The sequence below is a fragment of the Falco punctatus genome (genome assembly GCF_963210335.1).
Source record: "Falco punctatus genome assembly, chromosome: Z".
Classification (NCBI taxonomy): Eukaryota; Metazoa; Chordata; class Aves; order Falconiformes; family Falconidae; genus Falco; species Falco punctatus.
In genome coordinates, this window is record NC_137586.1 from 36,982,689 (window position 1) to 37,002,444 (window position 19,756).

The following is a 19,756-nucleotide window of genomic DNA, read 5'->3' on the forward strand; positions in this document are numbered from 1 at the left end:
TGCTCTCCTTTCTCACACACCTCGCTGTTCTTCCACCATCTAAGCAGTCTGTATCACCAGGGAAGGATTCCATTGGTCATGAACCAACTGGTTCACAATTGGTTTTGATAGTCAGTAATTACCCTCTCAATGTATCCATGTGTCTCAAGTTCACACATAATTAATGCATTAACTATATTAATCCCCTATTTTTTACAGAGAGGAGCAACCACATTTGTTTCAGGATATTATGACCCAGTATTCTGAAACCTGTTTGTACAAGTTCACAGAAGAGGACCTGAAAGACGTTTTACTTAGCAAAATCAGCAAGTTCCTATTTCGCTGCTACCCCTGCAAATTTCGCTGCTACCCCTGCAACTGAATAAATGCAAAGACAAAATGATACAAAGAAACATAGAAGAAATTACTGCCCTAACCTGTTCCCCGCTCTACTGGTCTGTGTCACGTGAGATGTCAGCACCCTGTCAGATCCGCCAAATGAGTCAACTCCATAATACTCCCCAACCCATGTCCATCTAAGTAAACTTGGCTATTTCATATAGTTTAAATAACACTGTTAACTCATCTCACATTACCTCACGTGGTTTAATAAATGAATATTCACACAAGCAGCTCAACTGCTAGAAACTCTGGTAACCCTTAGTAAAGAATGACTGTTCCATCAGCATTAGTGAAATTAAAAGAAGTTGTGTCTCCCTGTATAACACTGTATAATCATGCAGTAAGAGCATCACAGAACAATACTTGGTAGAATTACATTCTCACCAAAGTAAAATTTCATATGTCAGTAGTCTTTCCTAGGATTTCACTTTGAAACAGTTTGAATGAGGGCTTGGTGTAGTACGCAGGTATTCTATGTGTAAAGCCCTGCTCTGTACCCAAAAAAACTATAGATGTTGAACCTATGAAAATCTCTACAGGAAGTCAGTGAAACTGTGCTTGTAAGAGGTTTCAGGTCAAAGGTAAAACCAACTCTAATTACATGTGCAGAACAACAACAAAGCTTATCTTTTGGAACTACATATTCCATCCACACAGTGGATCATGTAAGGAACACAGTAGCTTGAATACAGAAGGGGAAGATTAATGGAATGGTCAAGGCCATCAGTCTCTTTTGGGGAGTGCATCAACACCAGCTGAAGCTACAATGGAATTTTGTTTCTAGATTTCCTTCAGATATACTCCTGGAAGGCATACGTTTCATGTGTACCTGTTACAGACTGGTGTAGTGCTGCATTTTGTTCAGCAGTTTTCTATAAGCAGACTTAATTCTGGTTTCTAAGTTCCTAATTTCCTGTGTCTTGACAGTCACTGTTCATTGCTCTGTTAGGCATGCTCACAAGCACAGTTTTCTTCCAGGATATCTAGCAGTATGACTGCTTCAAACACCTAAATAAATGGCAAACCTTTATGCATGTATGTGTACATTTAATATATACAAAATCAGCAAGAACTCTGTTTAGTTCTTTATCCTGTAAAACCAGATAGCAGAAAAGTATTATACTTTAGTAAATGTAAGTACTGTGAGTGCATCCCTCCTCCCAGAGGTTTGGTTGTCTGGGCTGAGGCCTCAAGAATGCCAAAACTGTTCACCGTGAAACACAGGCTGGCTACTCCTGAAAGGAGGGGAGCTGGGAGAGACCCCAAGAGCTTGCCACCCACAAACCTGTCTCACATCATCTGGGCAAGATGAGTAGGACCTGTTCAAGTGTACTGGCTTTGGCTGGGATAGAGTTAATTTTCTTCATAGTAGTTCTATGGTGCTATGTCTTGGGTTTTTGATGAAAACAGCATTGATGGCACACCAAGGTTTTAGTTATTGCTGAGCAGTGATGATACAGCACCAAGGCCTTTTCTGCTTCTCACACCACCCCACCAGCCAGGAGTCTGGAGGTGGGCAAGAAACTGGGAGGTGACACAGCCAGGACAGCTGACCCCAACTGGCCAGCTGGATATCCCAGACCATATGACATCATGGTCAGCAATAAAAGCTAGGGGAAGAAAGAGGAAGGGGGAACTTTTTGTTTGTCTTCCCAAGTAACCATTACATATGATGCAGCCCTCCTTTCTTGGAGATGGCTGTCTGCCCAGAGGAAGTAATGAATTACTTCCATAATTTTGCTTTGCTTTCATGTACAGCTTTTGCTTTAAACTGTCTTTATCTCAGGCCATGAGTTTTCTCGCTTTTACTCTTCTGATTCTCTCCCTCATGTCACTGGAGGGGTATAAGCAAACAGCTGTGTGGGGCTGAGCTTCTTGATAGGGTTAACCACAACACCAAAAACTGCTGCGAGTAACACAGAGCCCAGAATACCAGGCAAGTTCAAGGTGATGAGACAGGGTAAAGGGGAAGCCAGGAATGCAAGTCAGAAACTCAGAGACCCATAGTGATGAGGAAGGTCCAAGGCCAGGTTGGGACATCATCCTGTGGGTCAGGATCTGGGCCCAGATCAGTGGGCCAATGGTCAGGAATAGGCAGGCTTTTGCAATGCAGTGGCATCTATAGTTCGGGTGGGATCCAAGCACTAGAGCCTAGAACCTTAGATCAGTTCCCACAGGAAGCTGAGGACTTCTTGCAGTGCAGTTTGGAAGGGATGTCTCTAGGAGGGGTGCCTCCAAGGTCACCAGAGGGAGGGGACAGTCCTCAACTGTACTAAATTGGCCCTAAGCACAGTCAGCCAAAGCTCCAGGAGAAGGGATGCTCTCAAGGCCCTTAAAGCAGGTATATTTAATAGCTCCATTAATTAACAGCTGCTGAGTGGAGGAAAAAACCTCACTCAAGACTTGAGAACCCTTCTCATGCTCTGTCAAACCAACTTCTTGCTCCATCTGGCCTTCTTTGGCTCCTTTTTTCATTTGCCAGATACTTAAGGTTTCTACACTTAAGCTTAAAAACAGAAGGATGATACAAAAGCGAAGCAGAAGGGAATGCCCTAAGTTACCACAGGCTAGCTAAAAAGAGGTAACAGTATGTCTGTTCCTTAAAGAAGTTAGGCAAATAGATTCAGAAATTCAACCCAGTTTTAACTGCTTGGAAAGTAAATAGCTTTAAGGCTGTGACTGGTATTTCAAAGAAGAATTAAGACAGATGTCCAGTAACAGTTATTTAATTGATGAAATTGCTGATAAAATCACGTAAGAACAAAAACTCAGAATCCTCTGCAAGTGACTTTTCACCCAAATGCCAGCAAGCAAGCACTGAGCCCACAGGTACACACAGACCTATTTGAACATCCATGTCCTTCCCACCCCAGTGAGGGGAGGATTCCAGAGGGCTTACTTTCTGAAGACCCGTTTTCTGAACATATGCAAAATATTATCTGGGAGTCACTTCCCCTCCTTAGCAGCTTAAGCAGGTAGAACCTACTGCAACCATTACTTATAAGAATATCACTAGTCTTTCTTCCTGACCCCTATTGAAAGCCTGGGCTTCCCTAACTTTTCTTATTTTTGTCACAATCAGGTTTTGTTGCAGTCAATATTTTCCTGTTCTAGCTAAACTGCCATTAAAAAAAAGAAAGCCTATAATGTAAAGTTAAAAGTAATTCCTTTACTACTGCTTACACTTAAAAACCCAGGGTTTTTTTCCTTAATTTTCTTCAGAACTATTCGGCTAATTCTGAAGTCTTCTTCTGTGGAACCACTTTTTCTGGATGTGATATAATAGTGAGTCAGTGAGTCAGCAGACAGCAAGCTTCCTGAGTGAAGTCAGCAGACCCTATTTCCCCCCTATTCTGTAACAGGGTAGGATGTGTCAGACAAACGTTGCCAGACTACTATATATATTTACCAGGACTACCTCATACTTAATCTTTGACCTTTCTCCTAATTTCTCTTCTTTCTTTTTGTACTTTCCTGGTCTTTTGTATCAAAGTCAACACCCTTGATTTGAAAAATAAGGAAAGGAAACAGATTCACAAATTAGGGTATCTGCTCCTGTGTCCTTTTACACTTGATCAGCCCTTATAGATCAATAACTATACACAAATACTAGGTGCAGAACTATTCAGGTAGCAGAAATACAAGAATTTATGCACTAAATAATTAATGTCAGCACCTCATTTTTTGCTAAATCCCTTCAGTGGGACCTACTTATAAGCTCTCTTTATGATAAAACTGGAAGATCATGGAGCTTCTACCAGGAAACAAACATCATGGCTTCCTTCCTTTACAGGCATGTAATGTTTCTCAGAACAGCTACAAATAAGAAAAGCAAAGCAAAAAAACCCAGCTCTGTGCTATTGTTTCATAAAAAATTTTAAAGTTTGGAACCATGAACAGCGATATCTCTAAATGCCATACTGAAGAAAAAATACTAACTTTCCAAAACTGTAAGGATCTTCTCAAAATGTAGTATACACTATTTGGAGCACCAAACATCTTCATGGACGTTATGCTAGTAACACTAAGTAATAACTATACTCAATGGTTTTGCACTGATAATTGATAAAGGATATAAATACCTAATTGGGAGTGGAAGAACATTTTTTCTTAAACAGCCACTCCACTTCTGACAGTCCTAATTCTTAGACTTAAAAAATATATTAAAAACTTGTTGGCAAAATTCTTAACTTCACTCAATTTTGGGTTACACTCCAAGTGATCTGTTTAACATCCCTCAAGGAGCAGGCAAAGATTCAAATGGCTATTGCATAAATCTCTCAGGATTTAGAGGCCATGCTTTTATGACAGTTATTCTAAGGAAAAATGTAATTTTTTATGTTATTGGCAGATAATGGTTCATTTAGATCTGAATAAAAACATAGGAATAAAGCACTGTGCTGTAAAATGGCTGGTATTCATAAGCTGAGGCACCATTTTAAACCATGAAAGTACATGTGATTTATTAATGCAAAGGCTTTGTTCCCCCAGGTGAAACAGCCTCACAGTATTGTATTTGCTTTTGTGGAATATCTTAAATTTCACTGTCACTTTCACATCCCTCTTTCAAAAGACAAGTCTTATGAACTTAGCTTCTAGGGAGTCAGCAGCATAATTGCATCAAATCAAATGCAATATTTAGGTCTACAAAAAAAAAGACACATTACACACAAGAAGAATCTCAGTACTGTACACAGGGTTATGTAACAGGGGCAATGATTTCAGTACACTGCAATTATTTGTTGATTAGCAGCAAGACTGGTATATATGTGTATGAAATATACATGAGGAGCCTGAGCACAATAACAGGCTTTAATCAGACTGACCAGCCCTGTAACAATCATTCTCTGTGTTTTTCTTCTAAAAACTCTTTACCCAGTGAACTAGGGGTTCAGCTGCCTTTGTCCAGAATCTGGTCTATCAATGCAGCTGTGCAACCTTGGATGAGACTATTGCGAGAACAGCTATTGGAAGAAAGAGCTGTTAAAAAGCATCATCTGAGGCCTGCACCCACTCACCATCTGCCCATTCACTAAGAAACTGGATTTAAACCCAGTTCCTTGCTTTTGATCCTTACCTAATCAAAGCATGATGTAAGCGTGTTCTGCCTGGTCTTGTACCTAGCTGATCCTGAACCTTCCTTGCAAAATAAAATTCATAGAATCACTGAGGTTGGAAAATACTCTTAAGATCATTGAGTGTTGCAGCACAAACAAACTAATAGGCTGCAACAAGGCTTTTACCATCAGTCAGATTCTACTGTCCACACTGTTTCTCCACTCCAGAGGCCAGGCCAGGCTAGGCCACACTGCTCCTCTCCATCCAACACCCTCTCCCCCAATCTTCAGGGCTATTTAACTACTTAGCAGGAACGAGCTACAGCCACACATCATCCACGTCAATAAACACACTGCCTATGAGGCAAGGCCACAGCTGCATGTTATCAATGCTAATCAATCCACTGCCTTCACTCCTCTACAATTGAGTCCAACTATTAACTTAACAATGCCAAGGCCACCACTAAACCATGGCCCTAAGTGTCATGTCTGTACAACTTTTAAATACTTTCCAGGGATGATCACTCAGCCACCTTCCTGGGAAACCTGTTCCAATGCTTGACCACCCTTTTGGTGAAGAATTTTTTCCTTATTATCCAATTTAAATGTCCTCTGGCACAACCTGAGGCTGTTTCCTCTTGTCCTATCACTTGTTATCTGGGAGAAGAGACCAACACCCACCTCAGGTGGCTGTAGACAGCAGTAAGGTCCGCCCCTCAGCCTCCCCTTCTCCAGGCTAACCAGCCCCAGTTCCCTCAGTTGCTGCTCATAAGCCTTGTGCTCCAGACCCTTCACCGGCTTCATTACCCTTCTCTGGCCACGCTGCAGCACCTCAGCGTCCCTCTTGCAGTGAGGGGCCCAAACCTGAACACAGCGTTCGAGGTGCGGCCTCACCAGTGCCCAGTACAGGGGGACGATCACTGCCCTGGTCCTGCTGGGTACACTGTGTCTGGTACAAGCCAGGATGCTGTTGGCCTTCTTGGTCACCTGGGCACACTGCTGGATCGTATTTGGGTAGCTGTTATGTTTATGCTCATTTAAGCTACTGTATTCAAAAATTATTGAATGTCCCATCGAAAACTAATGAAACAAACTATAACTGAAGAGTCAGTTTTGCCTTCAAAATCCTAGAAAGAATGCTTTTGCAGTCATCAGTGCTTTAAAATTCCTTTGCAGACTAAGTAAATAATGCAGAATCCACATGGTTGTGGTGGTATTCTTTACATTTTTCTAAGAAGAGGTATGTGTTCCTGTCTGTCTGTAATTGTGATTCTAAGGGAATTTTTGATTGAATAATGCTTTCCTAGACCTGTCCTGGTGTTTCACTGTGACACAGCTGGCATAACCAGTAATTCTAGTACATTATGCTTTGATTAAAGTCTACAGAACATACACAGCATAAAACCTGACAGTATCACAAGCCTGATCAAAGTTTCGTACGGTAGTAACAGTTGTTATGCAATTCGACGTACATCAGCATAAAAATTATCTGTGCAAGAGTGAAACAATGGTTCAGAAGAAATTATTCAGAATTCAGCACAGTAAGCACATCATGTTGCATAAGACATGAAAACTGTAACTGTACTAGCATTACAAAAGTGTTGGCCAGTTCAGCACAGAAATAATCATTGAAGGAAAAAGCCAATTCCTGTTACATTAATGCTGATATGAATATGCTGAGCAGAACCACACTAATTCTAAACAACTTCTGTTGTTCCCTGGGTGCCTATTTACTTGTTCTCTTCTTAGAATCTTTGTTACTCCTACAAAATACCGAGGGATGGTCAGCTCTACTCACATGGTTAGTGACACCCCATTCTTACAGGGCAAGCAATGTCAACTCAAACCACATGAAATTCTGCCTGACTTTCCAAGACTCCTCAAACAGACTAGATTTCCCTGTGCCAAGGGGCAGGAAGAGGCTCTTTTCTAGAGGTCAAGAGCCTTCAACGCACTGAGACAACTAACCAGGACAGCTTCACTTTGGGAGAAAGTAATCTCTGAATCAGACTCCAAAACAGTGACAACCAGTAGAGGTATCTCAGTGAAAAAGTATTAGGCACTACTAGAGCAAATGATGGTTTATAATTTCTGTCCTTCAAATACCACAGAACAATAAGTTGTTTGACAGGAATACTATTTTTTCCTAAAGTACAGTTTTCTTCTCAATAAAACTAGTTGGAACATTTACTTCTGCTTTGCAGGTGTCAACTAGGCAATTCAACAATATTTTACGGCTGCCAGTTTACAGACTTTTTTAAACAAAAGACATGAATTAAACATATTAAAAGAATGCTGGCTTCTACATTTGTATGTCACATATGGAAAGAAGCATGTGTCACAGTAGAAAGGAAAATTTAGACAAACAAAATTTTAAATACCTTCCTATGAATGCCGCACACATCACTAAAAAAATTGCAGAATCTTTACAAAAGGCTATAGTATGAAGGACGGTGGGAGGGAACAGCCCAGAATTCTTCAAACTATCTCCATGGAATATGAACAAAATAGAAACTTAAACAGCAGCTTTGTTTATGTATAATAACCACAAACCTATTTACAGAGTTTTGGAAGCAATAGCTATAATTTGAAATATTTTCCCTTTGTCTACAAAAATTACACTATTGCTAAGACATTTAGAACCTGTTATGCTTCCTCCCACCACCACATGAAGGAATAAATCCTAAACCAGAAACCATTCCCTTCCTCCCCTGCTTCAGTACAGTTGTATGTGCTGTGAATTACAAATAAAACTAGAACATTTGCATTTCAAATTACAGCCTGCTATTGTAACTGCATCTCTGTGCAGTAACACTCTGGCTACACAAAGCCAATGCAGCATCAATGGGACACAACACATTTGAATTCATCTGAAATGTCAGGACCTCCCAGACCATCAATTTTAGCCTGTTTTCACAATTTAAAAATCTACATCAGAAAGGTAGGTATGTAGATAGGTATTAAGGTCCATGTGATAATGAGGTTTATCTCAACAGATATTTATTTTATCCAGTCATATGAGGAATTCATAAGATCCAATTCGGTTAAGTGCTTAAACGTTCATTTAATTTAAATAATATAGGTAAACACATTGATTGGGGGATTTCACTACTATACAGACATACTTAAATCCTCTCTGCTCCTGTGTTAGACTCCTTTTACAAAACATTGTGGTCATACGGATTTACTAAGGATTAGCACAAAGTATTAAAACACTATGATCCTGATTTTATGTTCTGTGGAAAATACAGCTTGACAACATCCATAATTAGAGAAGCCTTCACTCTTACGATTTTATTGCTGAACTTCTGAAAACATTTTCAGCTTTTTAGATAACACAGAAACCAATTTCAGTGTCTGAAGTTTTCTGAGAGCAGTTTATATAAAAAGGCCACATTGTATCAGGGAAAACTGAAAGCACATCAAAATCAAATAGAAGTGGGGGTAACCTGATGGTAGGAAATTAAATCAACTCTTCCATTTAAAGGATTTTTAGCTCCACCTAATGGTCAGAAAGGAAAAGATTTTTCTGTCCACCTATTTGCTATGTAATCATTATCTGAAGACACAATTGAATAGGGTGCATCCAAGCAATAGATATCATTATAACAAAATAACATTATGAGTAGGACTTACAGCAACAATAACTTTTATTGGTTACATTAAAGCATTATCTCAACAACTTTACCTCATACAATTAAAAGCTTATGGACACATGCTGTCCTTGGAGCTGTATCAATGTTTATTTAGCACAGCAGTTTCCAAAGAACAGGGCATGCTGACTTTTACTGCATTTGTATATTAAATAATAGGAAAGATCCTTAGTGCACAAAGATTGATAGCGCTTGAGGGAACTACATGAACTTACATTGGTGGAGATCTGGTCATTATGTTCTGCTTTATTTGCTGAAGCTTTGTTCCATATTGTACCAGTTACTTGTGTAAAGTGCATTCTCTAGATAAAAACAAAGTCCTTCACACATGCCACTCAAAGATGAATGTACTCATTTATTAGATACTTGCAGGTGTTTTTCGTCCCACCAGGCATCAACTTAGAAGTATAGACCATCAGGCCAAGTCAGTGACATGTTGTGGATTTTTTTTATGTTGATATGCACAAATTCTGTATTTACCTTAATGCACATAAAACATCTTTCTTGTAAGTTTTGAGAAAAATAATGGGAAGGTACCTGGGGTTGCATAAACTAGATTCTTATAGTAAGTAATTCAGTTTGAATATTCATGTGAACACTGAAATATATAAATTAAAAATATTCTCCCGAAGTGCCATAAATTACTAAGGAAGATTTTAAACACTTTGTTGTTTTCCAAAAACTAATGCTGTTCTCACATCTATAACATCTGAATTTGTATGCAGTGTATTTTTAGTAGTGGTAGATCTCCATGGAAAATCTTTCAGTATCACAGTAGCTTCCATCTCGAAATGTGCCTCTGGCTCTAGACACTAAGTCACCAAGAGTGGGCAGATTTGGGCTTAGTTACAAATTTTTTATGAAGAACCTAAATACAGCTGAAATGTGATCTGACTTGTGTAGTCATTAGCTTCAGGGAGGGGTAATTCTGTCCCAGACTGTATGCAGAAGCGTGTAACGTCTCTGTGTTTCCCTGCTTAGTAATTTGATGGGAGGTATACACAGGTGACACAACTTCTAAGATGACGCTTGCACTGCTATCTAATAAGAAAATACCAAGAACAACTAATAACATACCACAAGAAACTTCAAAAAGCATTTTATAGCCTGTTCTGTTAAATAGGGTTGTAGCTTAATGTTCATTCTGCAAATACCACTATCCTTCCTTGGGCATTTATGTGCACTTTCTATTTAAAAACAGAAAAAAAACCCAAGAGGACAAAACCATCATCAGATAGAATCACGGGATCATAGAATGGTTTGGGTTGGAAGGGACCTTTAAACATCATCGAGTTCCAACCCTGCTGCCAGAGGCAGGGACACATTCCACTAGACCAGATTGCTCAAAGCCCCATCCAGCCTGGCCTTGAACACTGCCAGGGATGGGGCAGCCACAGCTTCTCTGGGCAGCCTGTTCCAGTGTCTCACCACCCTCACAGTAAAGAATTTCTTCCTTATATCTAATGTAAATCTACCCTTGTTCAGTTTAAAGCCATTACCCCACGTCCTGTCACTACATGCCCTTGTGAGAGGTCCCTCTCCAGCTTTCCTGTAGCCCCCCTTTAGGTGCTGGAAGGCCGCTATAAGGTCTCCCTGGAGCCTTCTCTTCTCCAGGCTGAAGAACCCCAACTCTCTCAGTCTGTCTTCACAGGAGAGGTGCTGCAGCCCTCTGGTCATCTTTGTGACCCTCCTCTGGACTCGCTCCAACAGGTCCACATGCTTCATATGCTGGGGGCCCCAGAGCTGAAGGCAGCACTCCAGGGGGGTCTGATCAGAGCGGAGTAGAGGGGGAGAGTTCCCTCCGCCTGCGGGCCACACTTCTTTTGATGCAGCCCAGGATACGGTTGTCTTTCAGGGCTGCAAGCGCACGTGGCCCACTCATACTGAGTGTCGCATCCACCAACGCCCCCAGGCCCTTCCCCGCAGGGCCGCTCTCAATCCACTCAGCGCCCAGCCGGTATTTGTGCTTGGGATTGCTCCAACCCAGGTGCAGGACCTTGGCCTTGGCCTTGCTGAACTTCATGAGGTTTGCCCAGGCCCACCGCTCCAGCCTGTCAGGGTCCCTCTGGATGGCATCCCTTCTCTCCAGTGTGTCAACCTCACCACACAGCTTGGTGTCATCAGCAAACTTGCTGAGGGTGCAATCAATGCCACTACCCATGTCTCTGACAGACATGTTAAATAGTCCTCATCCTGATACCAACCCCTGAGGAGCACCACCCATCACTGGTCTCCACTTGGACACTGAGCTGTTGACCACAACTTTTTGAGTGTGACCATCCAGACAATTCCTTATCCACCAAGTGGTCCCTCCATCAAATCCGTGTCTCTGCAGTTTAGAGAGAAGGATGTCGTGCAGGACAGTGTCCAGTGCTTTTCAAAAGTCCAGATAGATGATGTCAGATTCTCTTTCTTCATCCACCAATACTGTAACTGCATCATAGAAGGTCAGTAATTTGTCAGGCACAATTTTCCCTTAGTGAAGCCATGTTGGAAGCCACCATTCACTTGCCAATGCCTTAGCATAGCTTCTGAGAGGATCTGCTCCATGATCTTGCTAGGTACAGAGGTGAGACTGACCATCCTGGGGTTTCCTGGGTCTTTCTTATTTCCCTTTTTAAAAATGGGGTTATGCTTCCCCTTTTCCAGTCCATGGGAACTTCACCAGTCTGCCATGACTTCTCAAATACAATGGATAGAGGCTTAGCCACTTCATCCGCCAGTTCCCTCAGGACGCATCGATGCGTCTCACCAGGTCCCATGGACTGTGCATCTTCAGGTTCCTTAGATGTTCTCAGGGCTGATCTTCTATAGTGGGCAGTTCTTCATTCTCCCAGTCCCTGCCTTAGCTTTCTGCAACCTAGAGGGTGTGGCTGAAGCACTTGCTGGTGAAGACAGGCAAAAAAGTCACTGAGTACCTGAGCCTTCTCCATGCCCCAGGCAACCAGGTCTCCTGTTTCCTTCCAGAGACAACCCACATTTTTAATTTTGTTTTATCACTGACATATCAGCCTATAGAAGCTTTTCTTCTTGCCTCTTTCATCCCTGGCCAGATTTAATTCTATCAGGGTTTTAGCTTTCCTACCTTGGTCCCTGGCAGCTCAGACAATGTCTCTGTATTCATCCCAGGCTACCTGTCCTTGCTTCCACCCTCCGTAGGCTTCCTTTCTGTGCTTGAGTTTGTCCAGGAGCTTCTTGTTCATCCATGCAGGCTTCCTGGTATTTTTGCCCGACTTCCTCTTTGTTGGGATGCACCACTCGTGAGCATGGAGGAGACGATCCTTGAACATCAACCAGATTTCTTGGGCCCCTCCAGGGCTTTATCCCATGGTACTCTACGAAGCAGATCCCTGAAGAAACAGAAGTCAGCAATCCTGAAGTCCAGGGTAGTGAGCCTGCTGTGCGCCCTCCTTGCTGCCCTAAGGATCTTGAACTCCATCATTTCATGGTCACTGCAGCCAAGGCTGCACTTGAGTTTCACATTGCTCACCAGCCCCTCCTTCATGGTGAGAACAAGGTCCAGCATAACACCTCTCCACCTCTCCTCGTTGGCTCCTCTGTCACCTGGAGAATGAAGTTATCATTAATGCATTCCAGGAACCTCCTCAATTGCCTGTGCCCTGCTGTGTTGTCCCTTCAACAGGTATCGGGATGGCTGAAGTCCCCCATGAGGACTAGGGCTTGTGAATGTGAGGCTGCTCCTGTCTGTTTATAGAGGGCCTCATCTGCTTGATCTTCCTGGCATGCGGCCTGTAGCAGATCCCCACTGTAAAATCACCTGTCCCTGCCCTCCCTTTAATCCTAACCCATAAACCCTTGGTCATCTCCTCATCCATCCCCAGGTGGAGCTCCGTGCACTCCAGCTGGTCATTGAAAAAAAAGGATGACACCTCTTCCTTATCTCCCCTGCCTGTCCTTCCTGAAGACCCTGTATCCTTCCATTCAAACACTCCAGTCATAGGAGCCATCCCACCACATCTCTGAGATGCCAATAAGATCATAGCCCTGCAGGTGTGTGCACATCTCTAGCTCCTCTTGTTTATTCCCCATGCTATGTGCGTTTGTGTAGAGGCATTTAAGTTGGGCCCCCAGTAAACCTGGCTTACTGGCTGAAGTGGCTGGAATTCCTTTGTGCTGCTTTTCAGGTAGTCTCCTGCTGAACTTCAAGCTATGGCATCTCTTGCTGGCACTGGCATTAAACTGGTAGGAGCAGGATGGATTGAGGTTCCCTTCCCCCAGCAACTTTAAAGCCCTCTCCTCTTCACCAGCTTGACAAGCTGTCACGTGAAAAGGGAATGTGGGCTGTGGGTGAGAGTGTTTCTTGATCCCTAATGTTTGATCTCTATCAGCACCCCAGGGAAACTGAGACTTTTGTCCCCAACCAGTCTGTCAGCTCCCCTTATAGGGACCCTTCACCGGACAATCCCGCTGGATCAGAGGGCAATTCAACTGACTTGTTCAGGGAAACACCCAACAGCATAAGGGGGACCCCTCAGTGGGTCTTCCCACTTTATTAAAATACATTATCCACATCAGAGACTGCTAGCACCGCAAAGGACTAACACTAACAGTTTATGGAATAACACTCTTTATTAGTATCAAATCGTGACAGAATAAGGTTCAAAGATTGCTGGAGGTAAATACACTGACTGCAAAGCAAGCTTTAAACAATATATGTAATAACAGCTAACATACGTTAGTCATAGGAAAAAGGTTCTCACCCAACAAGGCATCCCTGTGGGGGAGAAGACAGGTTCAGCCCATCAACTGATCCCAGAGGTTACAGTGGAGTCTTCCCCAGCTTCTCCCCTCAGCTGTTCACCTTTCATACTTCATCGTACATTGCATATTCATTCATCATACACAGGACTGGTTGCAAGTTTCTTGCTTTTAATGCAAATTAGTACACATCTTCAGATAGCACTGCTGAAGTTTTTTACTAGCTACACATACTTCTCAGGCAGGGTTTTGCCCTCTTTTGGAGGGGGCTATTTGAGTTGGAGGTTGTGATCTCCCACCACCACAATTATCTTTATCTTACTTTCAACTGCTTTTCTGTTGATGTCAGTGAATTGCAACACCTTATCATCCTGTTTCCACTCATATGGGAATTTTTGAAATTTTTTTTTCAAAAAAGCTAGAGCTTTCCTCATTTGAAGGGTTCTTTCTGCATGACTTAGATAACAGCGTTCTTTTCACCATCTGTTCTTTGTTTCTCATCCTCCCCAAGGCTGACTACCCTGATCAGAAGTCCCTTCACTTTAGAGTGAGTCAGATTGACCTAGCTTTGTGAAACTGAATTAGAGTTGGGTAATTTGGAAGTTTATAATTCCCCCGAACTCTGCACTTATTTAAGTCCAGGATTAGTCCATTTCCATCACATTCAGGTCAAGCTTGAGTGACTCTAGCCATACAGACTGTGGTTACTAACTGGTATATTGTGCCCGGTGAGGTGTAGTAGTACTTTGGAGGCAGGTAACTTTGAGATGGAGGTGTGCGTTAGTATTACAATGAGATTATTTCATTTGTGGAGAGCCATTTTGCCACAATGGTTGACTAAACCACGGACATCTCATGGATTCTTCATGCAACAACTGGTATGCAGCTTATCAGCTGTGTGATGCCATCAAGTTCCATTCCTAACAGAGCATGACCTGGGTGTCTCTAATCTGCTCCATCCTCCATCACTCCTATCAGCATGTGCTGAGCTGGCAGGATGTGTTGCTTAGGGAACAGAGGTGATGTAGATTCCATGCATGCCAACCATCCTGAAAGTGATAGCTGTCTTTTACCCTAAAAAGCTTTCTGTAATACTATTCTTCTATTAGGACCCAATTTTCTTTAATTCCCCCCCTCAAGGCGATTTTCCCACACAAGCCTATGACCAAAGATGCTCTTCCCATTCTTGTCAGATGGATCCCATCAGCCCCCAGTAGACCACATTTCTCAAAGTGGGTCCCATGGTCTAAGTAGGTGAACCATTGGCTGTGGGACCACTCCTGTAAGCATTTGTTGATTCACCAGATTTGACCAGCCCTTTTTAACTCCTTCCCTTTAACCCGGAGAGTTGTTGAAAAAATCACCTCTGCTCCAGTGTTCCTTACTGCTGCTCCCAGGGCTCTGTAATCCTTCTTTTAAAGAAGATAGAAAAGAGCAACAAGAAGACCCTAGAAATAGATTTACATGTGCCAACATAAATATTTTTAATAAGCCACAAAAATATATAAAATGTTTTAAACAGTCTTAGTTTGTTTAGAACTGAGAAGAAAGCTTGCTGTACCTAAACCATAGCTACTCCAACTAAGTTTTTGTTAGACTGCACTGTCATTAACATCACTTTACAGATAGGCTGTTCTGCAAAATTTTGTAGGTGTTCAAAATAAAACCAGTTAACTATTAATGGAAATACATGAAAGTATGAAATATACAGTACCAGTTTCTCATTAGGATACTTAGTGATCCAGATTCTAATCACACTAAAGCTCCTTAACGTCCTTGTTAACAATTGCAAATAGGAAAACTTACTATTTTGGAAATGTACATATTTTAGTGTACAAGTAAGTAAGTATAGACTTCAAGCTACAGTACAAAGCTATTCTGAATTTGATTAAGATTGCTGTACAGGTATTAAACTGTATGCTCATAATATAAAATGCTAAAGGAACAACTTCTGCTGGTGTACAATAGTATCCCACTATGAATGTATAAAGCTCTTTATCAAATATTAATCACTCCATTTGAAATATACTCAAAATAAAAAAAATAAATGTATATAAAATAATGGTTTATACCTTTCATGTTTTGGAAGTGCCAAAGAACACTAGATTTATGAAAAGTTTGAGCTCTTATCGTACCTCCATTAAAAAGAATACACAAATATCACTGTACTGCAAATAAGTACCTTAGAAGTTATATATCCACAGAATGTCATAAAGCATGTGACATCAGTCCATGCTCTCAGTCAAATCTAGATAGTCTAAGTCTGTTGTGTTTGGGCAACACATAAGCAAGGCTGACTACCTTACCAGGCAACTATTTCTGAACTAATGCATATCATTGTGTTTCACCCAGTGCCAACCATACATTTATTCTTGCTATTACTTACTTTATTTGTAAAATAACATTTGCTTTTGGATTGTCTCAGATTAAAACAAAAACTTTACAGGGGTTTGCAATGTTTCATGTATAAACCCACATAAGTTACATGAAGTCTGAAACCAGTTTTAGCAGAGAAGTATTTTTCTATTTGAGTCCTAAGTTTTCTAGTTAGTCAATAGTAATGTAAAATTACAACAATACTTCACACTTTTGGTGTGCTTTTATCCTGATATGTCACAAAGTTATGGAAAATATTATTTATACAATATAATGATTAGCACAGAGGGATTAAGGAATTTATTCAAGCTAGTTTAAAAGCCCAGGGGAGGAAGTAGAAATATAGTAGCTGTATGTATTTCTTGTGCCTTTGTGATATGCTCTGCCTACTAGATTTTGCTGTTTCCTGAAAACATATAAATGAACAACATGAATCTGGAACATACCTGCACATTTCACTGCCAAAGAGCACTGAATAGATCATATACCTAATGCTGTCTCTTAGTTATGTGGTAGGTAACAAAACTGGGAAAGAAGTGGAAAGCTGCAGCAAAGATTCAGCCGAAAAGCACAGTGAGCAGTTACTCTTCTGAAAAGAGCAGAGAAATACATGGGGCAAAGAGAACACAAACTTCTAAGGTCATGACTGAAACCACCACCCATGGTAAACTGCAGAGAACTCTATTTACTTTAGAGAGATGAAAGGCTGAGTCATTGAGCCAATGACATAAACCTTGGGTAGGGAGATATCCTACCTCATTCCTCACTCATCTGATGCCAGAAATATGTCACAAGGTCATTCCCCCAGCTTTTTCAAGCAGGAGGTAGAAAACTTGAACAGAGAGGCCTCTGGGAATGCTGCAGTCTTTTTGTGTTCAAATGAAAACACCATTAGCTGAGAAAATAAAAGGGCTAAGTGGCATTCATCTAGTTAACTGTTCACCTGTGACGCCCTGAAAAAGAATCACTTCTGTACTCCCCAACAGGATCAAATATTCTGTTTCTACATACACACCAATCTCAGCACTCAGTCTGTTCTCACACCTGACTTCCCACCCTTTTCCCTGTGAAGTACTTAATAAATGAAAAAGGAACTGTGAAAGGGAAAACACCCAAACACATACACACCCATTTGCTATATTTACATACGGTCTGGAACATAGGACCAAACTCCATTATTTGCACTGATTGATTATTTTTCCCTTTGAGGGAAGGGTCTCAGGTAGGTGCTTCCAGGATTAAAATCATAACAGTGGATTTAGCTTCTAAGTCTGCTTAACTTCATTTACCCCGAATTCAAACTGTGAAGTTTTTTTGTAGAAGCCTGGAGTATCTGGATGTGGCAGCTCTACCTGCTGTCCCACACCTCCAGCAGTACTTACCTGCTTCCACAGTAACTCGACCTGCTATGAGCATGTAATTGCTTTTCAGAAGTACTTTCTGAAGGATTCCTTAAGCTGACTGACTAGCTTGGGAAAGGAACGCCTTTGCTGCCTTTTTTTCACTAGCAAAAGCATTTGTGAAGCCACAAGAAAACTAAACCTGTGGGGGTTTGTTTGTTGTTTTTTTTTAAAAAAAATATGTTAGCTGTCTGTCTTATTCACTCCACAAGAACACGAACTGTCTTGCCAACATAAAAGAGTTAAGAAGAGAACTAAGAACTAGGCACTGGGATGTGATGGAGGCTTCCTCAATTGGCCTGAGTGTTTGTGTAATCATAACCTAAGTTAAAGGGTCTTAGATTGCATTAAGACATCTGTCTCTGCAGACATACTAAACCTAGTCTTCATTAGTATGTAGCCAAAGATCCTACCACTAAAACTGCTTACCAGGAAGCTTTTCCCCTCATATATATCCTCACAGAGTGGGATGGCTGAGGACACATGGCTGTCACTGAGATTAGATAACTGGGGGTTAACAGGGAAGAAGAGGAGCAGTAGAGTCAGAGGACAGAAAAGTAGTGAGAAAGCTACAGTCAAGCAGCAGAAGCCTGTGGCTAACTCTCAGGGAGAACCCCTCCCCCACCCCTAGTGAGGAGTAACTGATGCCATGCAGCTCCCAGACACCTGGGTTCATACTCAAAGACCCTCACAATACCTCTAGTCCCCAGCTACATCACCACTCCCTTTTCAGGAAGCATTTGCACTTCCCTAGTGTAAGAATTGTTGTTCCTTTAATTCTTGAATGGAAATGGCAATATAATGATCTACGTTTACTTGCCTCCATTTCCTTTTCTGTTTTGTTCAGCTTTCTAGGAGCATGCCTATTTCCAACCGTATCTGTCAGACTTAACAAGGAATTCAAGGAATTACTATTAATACTGACAAAGTTTTCCGCATCTACCTTTTATCTTTCTGTTAAGGGCAAATAAAATAAATAAATTTTGCTCAGTGTTACACACTTCCAATCAGTCCTCCTCACGGGACCAATCAAAAGCTAGTGGGGTAGGCTTTATTTTTTAAAATAAATGAGCTAAATGTCTAAATTAAAAATTGTTGTTTGCTCTTTGTGAAGGTATTATTTATGCTAATCAAGTCAACCCCTATCTTTTGATAAACTGAGAAAGTTACAATCCTTTAGTCTCTTTGTAAAACATCTCCTCCAGGCATTTTCAATATATTCAGCTGAAATCATAACATCTCTAAACTAAACTATATATCTGTTTTCTCTAAGACTGCCCTTTTCAGTACAAAATACCAATAGGTACCTTGGCCACACAGTATTCCCCAAGGACTGATAACCATTTCTGCCTCAGACTACCAACAGCTTCTGTTTAATATGAATCACTAGGATATTCTCCTTACCTTGACTGTTACTTTATGTATCTGTTACACACATTATATAATGTGTGTAACAGATACATAAACATATTACAAGAGAAGAGAAACCAGATCAAGTTCAGAGTCACTTTGCCATCATTGTATTGCAAAAGTCAAAATGGAACAAAAATAGTTATCCATGATGACTATTAATAACAAAAACAGTGAAGACTTAAGATACTGAGAATTTCAGGATCTATGGTACTGAACTGGCTACAAGAAATCAGTTTTCTTGGAAAGGAAATTAAAAATTATGTTATGTTACTAAACACAGCCAATAATACCTAAGTAAGTACCTACAGGTTGTAAGTCGGGTTTGATAGGCAAGGGACAGAATGAGTCAGCATAAACTGACCTGAACTTTGAAACAAAATTTATGTTCAGAGATATTCCTATTGGGCTAGGGTCAATTATCTCATCAATTACAGGTAGATCAAAAAACACATAAATCACAAATCTGAGCATACTTACAAAATAACTGTCTTTTGTACACTTTTGCTCGCACAGGCTGACCAGTCAGGTCAACAGCAAACAGAACATTCAGCTGAGTAGACAGAAGTGGCTGTTGTGTAACAGCAAACCCAGGAACCTGCTAAAAAAAACAGAGCAAAAGCTAACAGCGAAGATCAGACAACCGAGAGTTGTAGCAGAAGCAGACATTGGAAGAAACTTGTGTTATTTAAAACTCCCCATTCTATGGGCTGCCAAAACCAAGAGGTACAATGCTTAATTATTTTTAGCAGGAGTAACA

General features: G+C 41.1%; 1 long non-coding RNA gene across 1 annotated transcript; it reads right to left on the minus strand.

Moving 5' to 3' along the window:
• Window positions 1–907: 907 nt before the first annotated feature.
• On the minus strand, window positions 908–19,550 carry LOC308056930. The gene is made up of 2 exons (XR_013925031.1): window positions 19,477–19,550; window positions 908–15,258 (listed from the first exon to the last, which is right to left on the minus strand). It is a non-coding gene; the product is annotated as an uncharacterized lncRNA (long non-coding RNA).
• Window positions 19,551–19,756: the final 206 nt, after the last annotated feature.